This window comes from Panulirus ornatus, chromosome 73 (assembly GCF_036320965.1).
Source record: "Panulirus ornatus isolate Po-2019 chromosome 73, ASM3632096v1, whole genome shotgun sequence".
Classification (NCBI taxonomy): domain Eukaryota; kingdom Metazoa; phylum Arthropoda; class Malacostraca; order Decapoda; family Palinuridae; genus Panulirus; species Panulirus ornatus.
This window is the reverse complement of record NC_092296.1, coordinates 10,389,646-10,407,725: the sequence shown is the minus strand read 5'-3', so window position 1 is coordinate 10,407,725 and position 18,080 is coordinate 10,389,646. Positions and strand designations below refer to the sequence as shown.

Here is an 18,080-nt window from a genome sequence, read left to right as displayed (position 1 = left end):
CAGTCTCTCCTGGTACTTCCTCACACAAGTCTCCTTCCCAAGCTCACTTACTCTCACGACTCTCTTCACCCCAACATTCTCTCTTCTTTTCTGAAAACCCCCACAAATCTTCACCTTCGCGTCCACAAGATAATGATCAGACATCCCTCCAGTTGCACCTCTCAGCACATTAACATCCAAAAGTCTCTCTTTCGTGTGTCTATCAATTAACGCGTAATCCAATAACGCTGTCTGGCCATCTCTCCTACTTACATACGTATACCTCGCTTATATACGTATATCTCGCTTTTTAAACCAGGTATTCCCAATCACCAGTCCTATTTCAGCGCAAAGATCTACAAGCTCTTCACCATTTCCATTTACAACACTGAACACACCATGTATACCAATGTATATATGTATGTATATATGTATGTTTACGTTGAGATGTATAGGTATGTATATTTGTGTGTGGACATGTATGCGTATGTGGGTGGGTTGGGCCATTCTTTCGTCTGATTCCTTGCGCTACCTCGCTAACATGGGAGACAGCGACAAATAAAATATATATATGTATCTGGGGATAGGGGAGAAAGAATACTTCCCACACATTCCTCACGTGTCATAGAAGGCGACTAAAGGAGACGTGAGCAAGGGGCTGGAAACCCTCCCCTCCTTGTATTTTAACTTTCTAAAAGGGGAAACAGAAGAAGGAGTCACGCGGAGAGTGCTCATCCTCCTCGAAGGCTCAGATTGGGGTGTCTTGATGTGTGTGGATGTAACCAAGATGAGAAAAAAGGAGTGATAGGTAGTATGTTTGAGGAAAGGAACCTGGATGTTTTGGCTCTGAGTGAAACGAAGATCAAGGGTAAAGGGGAAGAGTGGTTTGGGAATGTCTTGGGAGTAAAGTCAGGGGTTAGTTAGAAGGAGTAGCACTACTCCTGAAACAGGAGTGGTGGGATTATGTGATAGGGTGTAAGAAAGTAAACTCTAGATTGGTATGGGTAAAACTGAAAGTGAATGGAGAGAGGTTGATGATTATTGGTGCATATGCACCTGGGCATGAGAAGAAAGATCATGAAAGGCAACTGTTTTGAGAGCAGCTGAGAGAGTGTGTTAGTAGTTTTGATGCACGAGACTGGGTTATAGTGATGGGTGATTTGAATGCAAAGGTGAGTAATGTGCCAGTTGAGGGAATAATTGGTGCACATGGGGTGTTCAGTGTTGTAGATGGAAGTGGTGAAGAGCTTGTAGATTTATGTGATGAAAAAGGACTGGTGATTGGGAATACCTGGTTTAAAAAGAGAGATATACATAAGTATACGTATGTAAATAGGAGAGATGGCCAGAGAGCATTATTGAATTACATGTTAATTGATAGGCGCGCTAAAGAGAGACTTTTGGATGTTAATGTGCCAACTGGAGGGATGTCAGATCATTATCTTGTGGAGGCGAAGGTGAAGATGTGTAGAGGTTTTCAGAAAAGGAGAATGTTGGGGTGAAAAGAGTGGTGAGAGTAAGTGAGCTTGGGAAGGAGACGTGTGTGAGGAAGTACTAGGAGAGACTGAGTACAAAATGGAAAAAGGTGAGAACAAAGGAGGTAAGGGGAGTGGGGGAGGAATGGGATATATTTAGGGAAGCAGTGATGGCTTGTGTAAAAGATGCTTGTGGCATGAGAAGCGTGGGAGGTGGGCAGATTAGAAAGGGTAGTGAGTGGTGGGATGAAGAAGTAAGATTAATAGTGAAAGAGAAGAGAGAGGCATTTGGATGATTTTTGCAGGGAAATAATGCAAATGAGTGGGAGATGTATAAAAGAAAGAGGTGAAAAAGAGGGCAAATGAGAGTTGGGGTGAAAGATTATCATTAAATTTTAAGGAGAATAAAAAGATGTTTTCGAAGGAGGTAAATAAAGTGCGTAAGACAAGGGAACAAATGGGAACTTTAGTGAAGGGGGGCGAGTGGGAAGGTGATAACAAGTAGTGGTGATGTGAGGAGATGGAGTATTTTGAAGGTTTATTGAATGTGTTTCATTATAGAGTGGCAGATATAGGGTGTTTTGGTTGAGGTGGTGTGCAAAGTGATAGGGTTAGGGAGAATGATTTGGTAAACAGAGAAGAGGTAGTAAATGCTATGCGGAAGATGAAAGCTGGCAAGGCAGCAGGTTTGGATGGTATTGCAGTGGAATTTATTAAAAAAGGGGGTGACTGTATTGTTGACTGGTTGGTAAGGTTATTTAATGTATGTATGACTCATGGTGAGGTGCCGGAGGATTGTCGGAATGCTTGCATAGTGCCATTGTACAAAGGCAAAGGGAATAAAAGTAAGTGCTCAAATTACAGAGGTATAAGTTTGTTGAGTATTCCTGTGAAATTATATGGAGGGTTTTGATTGAGAGGGTGGAGGCGTGTACAGAGCATCAGATTGGGGAAGAGCACTGTGGTTTCAGAAGTGGTAAAAGATGTGTGGATCAGGTGTTTGCTTTGAAGAATGTATGTGAGAAATACTTAGAAAAGCCAATGGATTTGTATGTTGTATTTATGGATCTGGAGAAGGTACATGACAGAATTTATAGAGATGCTCTGTGTAAGGTATTAAGAATATATGGTGTGAGAGGCAAGTTTTTAGAAGTAGTGAGTTTTTATTGAGGATGTAAGGCATGTGAATGTGTAGGAAGAGAGGAAAATGATTGGTTCTCATTGAATTTAGATTTGCGGCAGGGGTGTGTGATGTCTCCATGGTTGTTTAATTTGTTTATGGATGGGGTTGTTAAGGAGGTGAATGCAAGAGTTTTGGAAAGAGGGGCAAGTATGCAGTCTGTTGTGGATGAGAGAGCTTGGGAAGTGAGTCAGTTGTTGTTCGCTGATGATACAGCGCTGGTGGCTGATTCGTGTGAGAAACTGCAGAAACTGGTGATGGAGTTTGGTAAAGTGTGTGAAAGAAGAAATCTGAGAGTAAATGTGAATAAGAGCAAGGTTATTAGGTACAGTAGGGTTGAGGGACAAGTCAGTTGAGAGGTAAGTTTGAATGGAGAGAAACTGGAGGAAGTGAACGGTTTTAGATATCTGGGAATGGATTTAGCAGCAGATGTAACCATGGAAGCGGAAGTAATTCATAGGGTGGGGGAGGGGGTGAAAGTTCTGGGAGCATTGAAGAATGTGTGGAAGTCAAGAACATTATCTCGGAAATCAAAAATGGGTATGTTTGAAGGAATAGTGGTTCCAACAATGTTATATGGTTGCGAGGCGTGGGCTATAGATAGAGTTGTGCAGAGGAGGGTGGATGTGCTGGAAATGAGATGTTTGGAGACAATGTGTGGTGTGAGGAGGTTTGATGGAGTAAGTAATTATAGGGTAAGAGAGGAGTGTGGTAATAAAAAGATCGTGGTTGAGAGAGCAGAAGAGGGTGTATTGAATTGGTTTGGTCACATGGAGAGAATGAGTGAGGAAAGATTGTCCAAGAGGATATATGTGTCAGAGGTAGAGGGAACGAGGAGGTGGGAGCCCAAATTGTTGGTACCACTATTCCTTCAAACATACCCATTTTTGCTTAACGAGATAATGTTCTCGACTTCCACACATTCTTCATTGCCCCCAGAACTTTCGCCCCCTCCCCCACCCTATGATTCACTTCTGCTTCCATGGTTCCATCCACTGCCAAATCCACTCCCAGATATCTAAAACACTTCACTTCCTCCAGTTTTTCTCCATTCAAACTTACCTCGCAATTGACTTGTCCCTCAACCCTACTGTACCTAATAACCTTGCTCTTATTCACATTTACTCTCAGCTTTCTTCTTTCACTCACTTTACCAAACTCAGTCACCAGCTTCTGCAGTTTCTCACACGAATCAGACACTAGCGCTGTATCTTCAGTGAACAACAACTGATTCACTTCCCAAGCTCTCATCCACAACAGACTGCATACTTGCCCCTCTTTCCAAAACTCTTGCATTCACCTCCCTAACAGCCCCATCCATAAACAAATTTAACAACCATGGAGACATCACACACCCCTGTAGCAAACCAACATTCACTAAGAACCAATCACTCCTCTCTTCCTACACATACACATGCCTTTCATCCTCGATAAAAACTTTTCACTGCTTCTAACAACTTACTCCCCGCGCCATATATTCTTAATACCTTCTGCAGAGCATCTCTATCAACTCTATCATATGCCTTCTTCAGATCCATAAATGCTACATACAAATCCATTTGCTTTTCTAAGCAAACACCTGATCCACACATCCTCTACCACTTCTGAAACCACACTGCTCTTCCCCAATCTGATGCTTTGTACATGTTTTCACCCTCTCAATCAATACCCTCCCATATAATTTCCCAGAAATACTCAACAAACTTATACCTCTGTGATTTGAGCACTCACTTTTATCCCCTTTGCCTTTGTACAATGGCACTATGCAAGCATTCCTCCAATCCTCAGGGACCTCACCATGAGTCATACATACATTAAATAATCTTATCAACCAGTCAACAATACAGTCACCCTCTTTTTCAATAAATTCCACTGCAATACCATCCAAACCTGCTGCCTTGCCGGCTTTCATCTTCCACAAAGATTTTACTACCTATTCTCTGTTTACCAAATCATTCTCCATAACCCTCTCACTTTGCACACCACTTCAACCAAAACACCCTATATCTGCCACTCTATCATCAAACATATTCAACAAACCTTCAAAATACTCACTCCATTTTCTCACATCACCACTACTTGTTATCACCTCCCCATTTACCCCCTTTCCTGAAGTTCCATTTGTTCCCTTGTCTTACGCACGTTATTTACCTCCTTCCAAAACTTTTTTTATTCTCCTTAAAATTTAATGCTACTCTCTCACCCCAGCTCTCATATGCCATCTTTTTCACCTCTTGCACCTTTCTCTTGACCTCCTGCCTCTTTCTTTTATACATCTCCCATCATTTGCACTATTTCCTTGTAAAAATCATCCAAATGCCTCTCTCTTGTCTTTCATTAATAATCTTACTTCTTCATCCAACCACTCACTACCCTTTTCTAATCTGCCCATCTCCCACGCATCTCATGCCATAAGCATGTTTTGCGCAAGCCATCACTGCTTCCCTAAATACATCCCATTCCTCCCCCACTCCCCTTACATCTTTTGTTTGCACCTTTTCCCATTTTGTACTCAGTCTCTCTTGGTCCTTCCTCACACAAGTCTCCTTCCCAAGCTCACTTACTCTTCATCCCAACTTTCTCTCTTCTTTTATGAAAACCTCTGCAAATCTTCGCCTCCACAAAATAATAATCAGACATCCCTTCGGTTGCACCTCTCAGCACATTAACATCCAAAAGTCTCTCTTTCACATGCCTATCACTTAACACGTAATCCAATAATGGTGTCTGGCCATCTCTCCTACTTACATATGTAAACTTATGTATATCCCTCTTTTTAAACCAGGTATTTGCAATCACCAGTCCTTTTTCAGCACATAAATCTACAAGCTTGTCACCATTTCCATTTACAACACTGAACCCCCCATGTACACCAATTATTCCCTCAACTGCCACATTACTCACCTTTGCATTCAAATCACCCATCACTATAACCCGGACTCGTGTATCAAAACTCTTAACACACTCACTCAGCTGCTCCCAAAACACTTGCCTCATGATCTTTCTTCTCATGCCCAGGTGCATATGTACCAATAATCACCCATCTCTCTCCATCCACTTTCAGTTTTACCCATATCAATGTAGAGTTTACTTTCTTACACTCTATCACATACTCCCACCACTCCTGTTTCAGGAATAGTGCTACTCCTTCCCTTGCTCTTGTCCTCTCACTAACTTCTGACTTTACTCCCAAGATATTCCCAAACCACTCTTCCCCTTTACCCTTGAGCTTCGTTTCACTCAGAGCCAAAACATCCAGGTTCCTTTCCTCAAACATACTACCTATCTCTCCTTTTTTCTCATCTTTGTGACATCCACACACATTTAGACACTCCAATATGAGCCTTCGAGGAGGATGAGCAATCCCCGCATGTCCCCTTCTTCTGTCTCCCCTTTTAGAAAGTTAAAATACAAGGAGCAGAGGGTTTTCAGCCCCCCACTTCCCATCCCCAATATATATATATATATATATATATATATATTTATATTTTTTTTATTCATTTTGCTTTGTCGCTGTCTCCCATGTTAGCGAGGTAATGCAAGGAAACAGACGAAAGAATGGCCCAATCCACCTACATGCACATGTATATACATACACGTCCACACACGCAAATATACATACCTATACATCTCAGCGTATCCATATATATATCCATACACAGACATATACATATATACACATGTACATAATTCATAGTCTGCCTTTATTCATTCCCATCGCCACCTCACCACACATGAAATAACAACCCCCTCTCCCCTCATGTGTGCGAGGTAGGGCAAGGAAAAGACAACAAAGGCCACATTTGTTCACACTCAGTCTCTAGCTGTCATGTAATAATGCACCGAAACCACTGCTCCCTTTCCACATCCAGGCCCCACAGAACTTTCCATGGTTTACCCCAGACACTTCACTTGCCCTGGTTCAATCCATTCTCAGCACATCGACCCCAGTATACCACATCGTTCCAATTCACTTTATTCCTTGCACGCGTTTCACCCTCCTGCATGTTCAGGCCTGGATCACTCAAAATCTTTTTCACTCTATCTTTCCACCTCCAATTTGGTCTCCCACTTTTCCTTGCTCCCTCCACCTCTGACACATATATCCTCTTGGTCAATCTTTCCTCACTCATTCTCTCCATGTGACCAAACCATTTCAAAACACCCTCTTCTGCTCTATCAACCACACTCTTTTTATTACCACACCTCTCTCTTACCCTATTATTACTTACTCGATCAAACCACCTCACACCACATATTGTCCTCAAACATCTCATTTCCAGCACATCCACCCTCCTCCACACAACTCTATCCATAGCCCACGCCTTGCAACCATACAACATTGTTGGAACCACTATTCCTTCAAACATACCCATTTTGCTTTCCGAGAGAATGTTCTCGACTTCCACACATTCTTCAACGCTCCAGAATTTTCGCCCCTCCTCCACCCTATGATTCACTTCCGCTTCCATGGTTCCATCCGCTGCCAAATCCACTCCCAGATATCTAAAACATTTCACTTCCTCCAGTTTTTTCTCCATTCAGACATACCTCTCCAATTGACTTGACCCTCAACCCTACTGTACCTTAATAACCTTGCTCTTATGCACATTACTCTCAACTTTCATCTTTCACACACTTTACCAAACTCAGTCACCAGCTTCTTCAGTTTCTCACATGAATCAACCACCAGCGCTGTATCATCAGTGAACAACTGACTCACCTCCCAAACTCTCTCATCCACAACAGACTGCATACTTGCCCCTCTTTCCAAAACTCTTGCATTCACCTCCCTAACAACCCATCCATAAACAAATTAAACAACCATTGAGACATCACACACCCCTGTCGCATAACCTACATTCACTGAAAACCAGTCACTTCTTCTCTCCGACTCGTACACACGCCTTACATCCTCGATAAAACTTTTCACTGCTTCTAACAACTTCCTCCCACACCATTATATTCTTAATACCTTCCACAGAGCATCTCTATCAACTCTATCATATGCCTTTTCAAGATCCATAAATGCTACATAAAATCTATTTCCTTTTCTAAGTATTTTCTCACATACATTCTTCAAGCAAACACTTGACCCACACATCCCTACCACTTCTGAAACCACACTGCTCTTCTCCCAATCTGATGCTCTGTACATACCTTCACCACTCAATCAATACCCTCCCATATAATTTACCAGGATACTCAACAAACCTTTACCTTGTACAGGGGCACTATGCAAGCATTCCACCAGTCCTCAGGTAATCACCATTGAGTCATACATACATTAAATATCCTTATCAACCAGTCAACTAATTCAGTCACACCCCTTTTTTTTAATAAATTCCACTGCTATACCAATCCAAACCCGCTACCTTGCCGGCTTTCATCTTCCGTAAAGCTTTTACAAACCTTCTCACTTTGCACACCACCTTGACCAAAGACCCTATAACTGCCACTCTATCATCAAACACATTCAACAAACCTTCAAAATACTCACTCCATCTTCTCACAATCACCACTACTTGTTACCTTCCCCATTGACAGGATAGAGATGCTCTGTGGAAGGATAAGAATACATGGTGTGGGAGGTAAGTTGTTAAAGAAAAGAGAAAAGTTTTTATTGAGGATATATTGTCTCGGAAAGCGGGGGTGGTTTGTTTAAAGGGAATGGGGTTTCCCAACAAATGTTGTTGTGGTTTTCGAGGCGGGCTATGGATGGGGTTGTGCGGCGGGGGGATGGTGTGCTGGAGGTGAGATGTTTGAGGGGGGTGTGTGTGTGAGGGGGTTTTTATAGTGAGTAGCGGGGGGGTGGGGGGGTGGTGGAAATAGGGGGACCCGAGGTTAGGGAGCGAGGAGGGTGTTTTAAGTGGTTTGGGCCCCATGGAGAGGATGAGGAGGGAAGATTGACCAAGAGGATTGGTGTCGAGGGGAGGGAACAGGGAAAAGGGGGGAGCCCAAAATTTGGAGGTGGAGGAGAGGGGAAAAAAGATTTTGTGTGATCGGGGCCTTTAACATCCCGGGAGGGTGAAGGAGGGCGGGAGGGGAAAGTGAAGGGGTAGCGATGATTGGTGTGTCCCGGGTTAAACGTGCTGTCAGGGGTTGAATCGGGGCATGTGAACGTCTGGGGTAGACCAGGAAAGGGTGTGTAGGTTGTATGTTTGCGTGTGGGACGTGTGTAATGTACATGTTTTATGGGGGGGGGTTTGGGCCATTTCTTTTTGTCCCGTTTCCCTTTCGCTGCCTCGCAAAACGCGGGGGACAAAACACAAGGTGTAATAAAAAAAATAAAAATATATATATATATATAATAATATATATGTATATATATTATATATATATAATATATAATATTGTCCCTGGGGATGGGGAGAAAGAATACTCCCCCCGTATTCCCTGCGTGTCGTAGAAGGCGACTAAAAGGGGGGGAGCGGGGGGCTGGAAATCCTCCCCTCACGTTTTTTTTTTTTTTTTTTTTTTTTTTTTTTTTTTTTTTTTTTTTTTTTTTTTCCCAAAATAAGGAACAGAGAAGGGGGCCAGATGAGGATTTTCCCTCTAAGGGCCCGTCCTCTTTCTTAACCTACCTCGCAATGCGGGAAATGGCGGGGAAACGTATTTAAAAAAAAAAAAAAAAAAAAAAAACCATGTTATGTATAGGAGAGAGAGGAAAGTGATTTGGTCCCAGTGAATTTTGGTTTGCAGCAGATGGGTGATGTTTTTCCATGGGTTGTTTTTAAATTTTTTTATGGATGGGGGTTGTTAGGGAATTAATGCAAGAGTTTTTGAAAAAGGGGCAAGTATGCAGTCTGTTGTGGATGAGAGGCTTGGGAAAATGGTCAGTTTCGCTAATGATACAGCGCTGGGGCTGATTCGGTGAGAACTGCAGAAGCTGGTGACCGAGTTTGGTAAGTGTGTGAAAGAAGAAAACTGAGAGTAAATGTGAATAAGAGCAAGGTTGTTAGGTGCAGTAAGGTTGAGGGTCAGTCATTGGGAGGTATGTTTGAATGGGAAAGGCTGGAGGAAGTGAAGTGTTTTAGATATCTGGGAGTGGGGTGTTACCATGAAACGGAAGTGAATCATAGGGTGTGGAAAGGGGGTAAGTTTGGGAGTGTTGAAAAATTTGTGGAAAAATTTGAAACTTTTTTCTTTGAAAGCAAAAATGGGTATGTTTGAAGGGAAAAATGGGTTCCAAAAAATTTGTTATAAATGGTTGTGGGAGGAGGGTGGGGGGGCTGGAATGAGATGTTTGAGGGCAATTTGGGGGGTGGGGGTTTGGAGAGTAATTAAGGAAAGAGGATGGGTAAAAAAAAATGTGGTTTTAGAGGCAAAAGGGTTTTGAATTTGGGTTTTGGGCACATGGGGAGAAAGATGAGGAAAGATTGCAAAGAGGATAAAAAGGGTCAGAGTGAGGGAACGAAGGGGAAACCAAATTGTTGGTACCACTATTCCTTCAAACATACCCATTTTTGCTTAACGAGATAATGTTCTCGACTTCCACACATTCTTCATTGCCCCCAGAACTTTCGCCCCCTCCCCCACCCTATGATTCACTTCTGCTTCCATGGTTCCATCCACTGCCAAATCCACTCCCAGATATCTAAAACACTTCACTTCCTCCAGTTTTTCTCCATTCAAACTTACCTCGCAATTGACTTGTCCCTCAACCCTACTGTACCTAATAACCTTGCTCTTATTCACATTTACTCTCAGCTTTCTTCTTTCACTCACTTTACCAAACTCAGTCACCAGCTTCTGCAGTTTCTCACACGAATCAGACACTAGCGCTGTATCTTCAGTGAACAACAACTGATTCACTTCCCAAGCTCTCATCCACAACAGACTGCATACTTGCCCCTCTTTCCAAAACTCTTGCATTCACCTCCCTAACAGCCCCATCCATAAACAAATTTAACAACCATGGAGACATCACACACCCCTGTAGCAAACCAACATTCACTAAGAACCAATCACTCCTCTCTTCCTACACATACACATGCCTTTCATCCTCGATAAAAACTTTTCACTGCTTCTAACAACTTACTCCCCGCGCCATATATTCTTAATACCTTCTGCAGAGCATCTCTATCAACTCTATCATATGCCTTCTTCAGATCCATAAATGCTACATACAAATCCATTTGCTTTTCTAAGCAAACACCTGATCCACACATCCTCTACCACTTCTGAAACCACACTGCTCTTCCCCAATCTGATGCTTTGTACATGTTTTCACCCTCTCAATCAATACCCTCCCATATAATTTCCCAGAAATACTCAACAAACTTATACCTCTGTGATTTGAGCACTCACTTTTATCCCCTTTGCCTTTGTACAATGGCACTATGCAAGCATTCCTCCAATCCTCAGGGACCTCACCATGAGTCATACATACATTAAATAACCTTATCAACCAGTCAACAATACAGTCACCCTCTTTTTCAATAAATTCCACTGCAATACCATCCAAACCTGCTGCCTTGCCGGCTTTCATCTTCCACAAAGATTTTACTACCTATTCTCTGTTTACCAAATCATTCTCCATAACCCTCTCACTTTGCACACCACTTCAACCAAAACACCCTATATCTGCCACTCTATCATCAAACATATTCAACAAACCTTCAAAATACTCACTCCATTTTCTCACATCACCACTACTTGTTATCACCTCCCCATTTACCCCCTTTCCTGAAGTTCCATTTGTTCCCTTGTCTTACGCACGTTATTTACCTCCTTCCAAAACTTTTTTTATTCTCCTTAAAATTTAATGCTACTCTCTCACCCCAGCTCTCATATGCCATCTTTTTCACCTCTTGCACCTTTCTCTTGACCTCCTGCCTCTTTCTTTTATACATCTCCCATCATTTGCACTATTTCCTTGTAAAAATCATCCAAATGCCTCTCTCTTGTCTTTCATTAATAATCTTACTTCTTCATCCAACCACTCACTACCCTTTTCTAATCTGCCCATCTCCCACGCATCTCATGCCATAAGCATGTTTTGCGCAAGCCATCACTGCTTCCCTAAATACATCCCATTCCTCCCCCACTCCCCTTACATCTTTTGTTTGCACCTTTTCCCATTTTGTACTCAGTCTCTCTTGGTCCTTCCTCACACAAGTCTCCTTCCCAAGCTCACTTACTCTTCATCCCAACTTTCTCTCTTCTTTTATGAAAACCTCTGCAAATCTTCGCCTCCACAAAATAATAATCAGACATCCCTTCGGTTGCACCTCTCAGCACATTAACATCCAAAAGTCTCTCTTTCACATGCCTATCACTTAACACGTAATCCAATAATGGTGTCTGGCCATCTCTCCTACTTACATATGTAAACTTATGTATATCCCTCTTTTTAAACCAGGTATTTGCAATCACCAGTCCTTTTTCAGCACATAAATCTACAAGCTTGTCACCATTTCCATTTACAACACTGAACCCCCCATGTACACCAATTATTCCCTCAACTGCCACATTACTCACCTTTGCATTCAAATCACCCATCACTATAACCCGGACTCGTGTATCAAAACTCTTAACACACTCACTCAGCTGCTCCCAAAACACTTGCCTCATGATCTTTCTTCTCATGCCCAGGTGCATATGTACCAATAATCACCCATCTCTCTCCATCCACTTTCAGTTTTACCCATATCAATGTAGAGTTTACTTTCTTACACTCTATCACATACTCCCACCACTCCTGTTTCAGGAATAGTGCTACTCCTTCCCTTGCTCTTGTCCTCTCACTAACTTCTGACTTTACTCCCAAGATATTCCCAAACCACTCTTCCCCTTTACCCTTGAGCTTCGTTTCACTCAGAGCCAAAACATCCAGGTTCCTTTCCTCAAACATACTACCTATCTCTCCTTTTTTCTCATCTTTGTGACATCCACACACATTTAGACACTCCAATATGAGCCTTCGAGGAGGATGAGCAATCCCCGCATGTCCCCTTCTTCTGTCTCCCCTTTTAGAAAGTTAAAATACAAGGAGCAGAGGGTTTTCAGCCCCCCACTCCCATCCCCAATATATATATATATATATATATATATATATTTATATTTTTTTTATTCATTTTGCTTTGTCGCTGTCTCCCATGTTAGCGAGGTAATGCAAGGAAACAGACGAAAGAATGGCCCAATCCACCTACATGCACATGTATATACATACACGTCCACACACGCAAATATACATACCTATACATCTCAGCGTATCCATATATATATCCATACACAGACATATACATATATACACATGTACATAATTCATAGTCTGCCTTTATTCATTCCCATCGCCACCTCACCACACATGAAATAACAACCCCCTCTCCCCTCATGTGTGCGAGGTAGGGCAAGGAAAAGACAACAAAGGCCACATTTGTTCACACTCAGTCTCTAGCTGTCATGTAATAATGCACCGAAACCACTGCTCCCTTTCCACATCCAGGCCCCACAGAACTTTCCATGGTTTACCCCAGACACTTCACTTGCCCTGGTTCAATCCATTCTCAGCACATCGACCCCAGTATACCACATCGTTCCAATTCACTTTATTCCTTGCACGCGTTTCACCCTCCTGCATGTTCAGGCCTGGATCACTCAAAATCTTTTTCACTCTATCTTTCCACCTCCAATTTGGTCTCCCACTTTTCCTTGCTCCCTCCACCTCTGACACATATATCCTCTTGGTCAATCTTTCCTCACTCATTCTCTCCATGTGACCAAACCATTTCAAAACACCCTCTTCTGCTCTATCAACCACACTCTTTTTATTACCACACCTCTCTCTTACCCTATTATTACTTACTCGATCAAACCACCTCACACCACATATTGTCCTCAAACATCTCATTTCCAGCACATCCACCCTCCTCCACACAACTCTATCCATAGCCCACGCCTTGCAACCATACAACATTGTTGGAACCACTATTCCTTCAAACATACCCATTTTGCTTTCCGAGATAATGTTCTCGACTTCCACACATTCTTCAACGCTCCCAGAATTTTCGCCCCCTCCTCCACCCTATGATTCACTTCCGCTTCCATGGTTCCATCCGCTGCCAAATCCACTCCCAGATATCTAAAACATTTCACTTCCTCCAGTTTTTCTCCATTCAGACTTACCTCCCAATTGACTTGACCCTCAACCCTACTGTACCTAATAACCTTGCTCTTATGCACATTTACTCTCAACTTTCTTCTTTCACACACTTTACCAAACTCAGTCACCAGCTTCTTCAGTTTCTCACATGAATCAACCACCAGCGCTGTATCATCAGTGAACAACTGACTCACCTCCCAAACTCTCTCATCCACAACAGACTGCATACTTGCCCCTCTTTCCAAAACTCTTGCATTCACCTCCCTAACAACCCCATCCATAAACAAATTAAACAACCATTGAGACATCACACACCCCTGTCGCAAACCTACATTCACTGAAAACCAGTCACTTTCTTCTCTTCCTACACGTACACACGCCTTACATCCTCGATAAAAACTTTTCACTGCTTCTAACAACTTGCCTCCCACACCATATATTCTTAATACCTTCCACAGAGCATCTCTATCAACTCTATCATATGCCTTTTCAAGATCCATAAATGCTACATACAAATCTATTTCCTTTTCTAAGTATTTCTCACATACATTCTTCAAAGCAAACACTTGACCCACACATCCTCTACCACTTCTGAAACCACACTGCTCTTCTCCAATCTGATGCTCTGTACATACCTTCACCACCTCAATCAATACCCTCCCATATAATTTACCAGGAATACTCAACAAACTTTTACCTTTGTACAGGGGCACTATGCAAGCATTCCACCAGTCCTCAGGTAATCACCATGAGTCATACATACATTAAATATCCTTATCAACCAGTCAATAATTCAGTCACCCCCTTTTTTAATAAATTCCACTGCAATACCATCCAAACCCGCTACCTTGCCGGCTTTCATCTTCCGTAAAGCTTTTACAAACTCTTCTCACTTTGCACACCACCTTGACCAGAAGACCCTATATCTGCCACTCTATCATCAAACACATTCAACAAACCTTCAAAATACTCACTCCATCTTCTCACATCACCACTACTTGTTACCTTCCCCATTGACAGGATAGAGATGCTCTGTGGAAGGTATTAAGAATACATGGTGTGGGAGGTAAGTTGTTAGAAGCAGTGAAAAGTTTTTATTGAGGATATATTGTCTCGGAAAGCGGGGGTGGGTGTGTTTGAAGGAATGGTGGTTCCAACAATGTTGTGTGGTTGCGAGGCGTGGGCTATGGATGGGGTTGTGCGCGGGAGGATGGATGTGCTGGAGGTGAGATGTTTGAGGGCGGTGTGTGGTGTGAGGTGGTTTGATCGAGTGAGTAGCGTGGGGGTGGGGGAGGTGTGTGGAAATAGGGGGAGCGTGGTTGAGGGAGCAGAGGAGGGTGTTTTGAAGTGGTTTGGGCGCATGGAGAGGATGAGTGAGGGAAGATTGACCAAGAGGATGTGTGTGTCGGAGGTGGAGGGAACAGGGAGAGGGGGGAGACCAAATTGGAGGTGGAGGGATGGAGTGAAAAAGATTTTGTGTGATCGGGGCCTGAACATGCGGGAGGGTGAAGGGAGGGCGGGGAGTGGAGTGAATTGGAGCGATGTGGTGTGCCGGGGTTGACGTGCTGTCAGTGGATTGAATCGGGGCATGTGAAGCGTCTGGGGTAGACCATGGAAAGCTGTGTAGGTGTGTATGTTTGCGTGTGTGGACGTGTGTATGTACATGTGTATGGGGGGGGTTGGGCCATTTCTTTCGTCTGTTTCCTTGCGCTGCCTCGCAAACGCGGGGGACAGCGACAAGGTGTAATAAAAAAAATATATAATATATATATATATATATATATATATATATATGTATATATATATATATATATATATATATATATTGTCCCTGGGGATGGGGGAGAAAGAATACTTCCCACGTATTCCCTGCGTGTCGTAGAAGGCGACTAAAAGGGGAGGGAGCGGGTGGCTGGAAATCCTCCCCTCTCGTTTTTTTTTTTTTTTTTTTTTTTTTTTTTTTTTTTTTTTTATTTTCCAAAAGAAGGAACAGAGAAGGGGGCCAGATGAGGATTTTCCCTCTAAGGCCCAGTCCTCTGTTCTTAACGCTACCTCGCAAATGCGGGAAATGGCGAATCGTATGAAAAAAAAAAAAAAAAAAAAAAAAGCCATGTTTATGTATAGGAAGAGAGGAAAGTGATTGGTCCTCAGTGAATGTTGGTTTGCAGCAGGGATGCGTGATGTCTCCATGGTTGTTTAATTTGTTTATGGATGGGGGTTGTTAGGGAGATGAATGCAAGAGTTTTTGAAAGAGGGGCAAGTATGCAGTCTGTTGTGGATGAGAGAGCTTGGGAAGTGGGTCAGTTGTTCGCTAATGATACAGCGCTGGTGGCTGATTCGTGTGAGAAACTGCAGAAGCTGGTGACTGAGTTTGGTAAAGTGTGTGAAAGAAGAAAACTGAGAGTAAATGTGAATAAGAGCAAGGTTGTTAGGTGCAGTAAGGTTGAGGGTCAAGTCAGTTGGGAGGTATGTTTGAATGGAGAAAGGCTGGAGGAAGTGAAGTGTTTTAGATATCTGGGAGTGGATGTTACCATGGAAGCGGAAGTGAATCATAGGGTGTGGGAGGGGGTGAAAGTTCTGGGAGTGTTGAAAAATGTGTGGAAGTCGAGAACGTTATCTTGGAAAGCAAAAATGGGTATGTTTGAAGGAAAAGTGGTTCCAACAATGTTATATGGTTGTGCGGAGGAGGGTGGATGTGCTGGAAATGAGATGTTTGAGGACAATATGTGGTGTGAGGTGGTTTGATCGAGTAAGTAATGTAAGGGTAAGAGAGATGTGCGGTAATAAAAAAGTGTGGTTGAGAGAGCAGAAGAGGGTGTTTGAAATGGTTTGGTCACATGGAGAGAATGAGTGAGGAAAGATTGACAAAGAGGATAAATGTGTCAGAGATGGAGGGAACGAGAAGTGGGAGACCAAATTGGAGGTGGAAAGATGGAGCGAAAAAGATTTTGAGTCATTGGGGCCTGAACCTGCTGGAGGGTGGAAGGCGTACAAGGAATAGAGTGAATTGGAACGATGTGGTATACTGGGGTCGATGTGCTGTCAATGGATTGAACCAGGGCATGTGAAGCGTCTGGGGTAAACTATGGAAAGTTTTGTGGGAGCTGTGATTTCGGTGCATTATACATGACAGCTAGAGACTGAGTGTGAACGAATGTGGCCTTTATTGTCTTTCTTAGTGCTACCTCGCGCACATGCGGGGGGAGGGGGTTTTCATTTTGTGTGTGGCGGGGTGGCAACGGGAATGAATAAAGGCAGACTATGAATTATTACATGTGTATATATGTATATGTGTGTATGTATATATGTATACATTGAGATGTATAGGTATGTACATGTGCGTGTGTGGACGTGTATGTATATACATATGTATGTAGGTGGGTTAGGCCATTCTTTTGTCTGTTTCCTTGCGCTACCTCGCCAACACGGGAGACCGACAAAGTATAATAAATAAAAATAGATATATATATATATATATCCGTCATTTCCCGTGCTAGCGAGGTAGTGTTAAGAACAGAGGACTGAGCCTTAGAGGGAATATGCTCACTTGGCCCCCTTCTTTCTTCCTTCTTTTAGAAAATTAAAAACGAGAGGGGAGGATTTCCAACCCCCCAAATAATGTTCTCTCCTTCTACACAGTTCTTCATCACTCTCAGAATCATTGCCCCCTCCCCTACCCTTTGACTCACTACTTCTTCCATGATTCCATTTACTGCTAAGTCCACTCACAGGTATCTAAAACACTTCACTTCCTCCAATTTTTCTCCATTCGAACTTACACGCAAATTAACTTGACATAGGGGTTATATGTGTAACAGGTGGAAGGAACAAGGAGAAGTGGGAGGCCAAATTGGAGGTGGAAGGATAAAATTAAAAAGATTTTGAGCAATTGAGGCCTGAACATACCTCTCTTCCTTTAGCTTCCCTCACTGTCACTCCAAATTTTCTCTTGTTTATCTCCTACCAGAACATCCAAAGTCTAAAATTCATCAATCCTCTTTCACACTGTCTCTTACTATTTGCCTTCATTTTTAGCCACTGCAGTTGTTTTCTGACTCCTTGAGGCTTTTTCTTTAATGCATCCATACAGCTCTTTCATCTTTCATGGGCAATTTAAATCCCTCATCCCACCATTCAATCTCCTTTCTTGCACACTCACATCCCTCCTACTGCACATTACACTCCTCACTGATACATGTAAGTACTACTGCCCAAAGTTCTTTCCACTCCTTTCCTACTGACCTTGTTTCATTTAACCTCACCCTGTGCTACACTTCATTCAAAATCTTTAGTAATTTTGCCCATACGCATCTTTTTGTAGCCAACTCACTTTCACACA

General features: G+C 42.7%; 1 long non-coding RNA gene across 1 annotated transcript in view; it reads left to right on the top strand.

Moving 5' to 3' along the window:
- The window catches only part of LOC139748279 (uncharacterized), a 40,647-nt gene that overhangs the window by 19,478 nt on the left and 3,089 nt on the right, over positions 1–18,080 (top strand). The gene's annotated exons all lie outside the window — the stretch shown is intronic.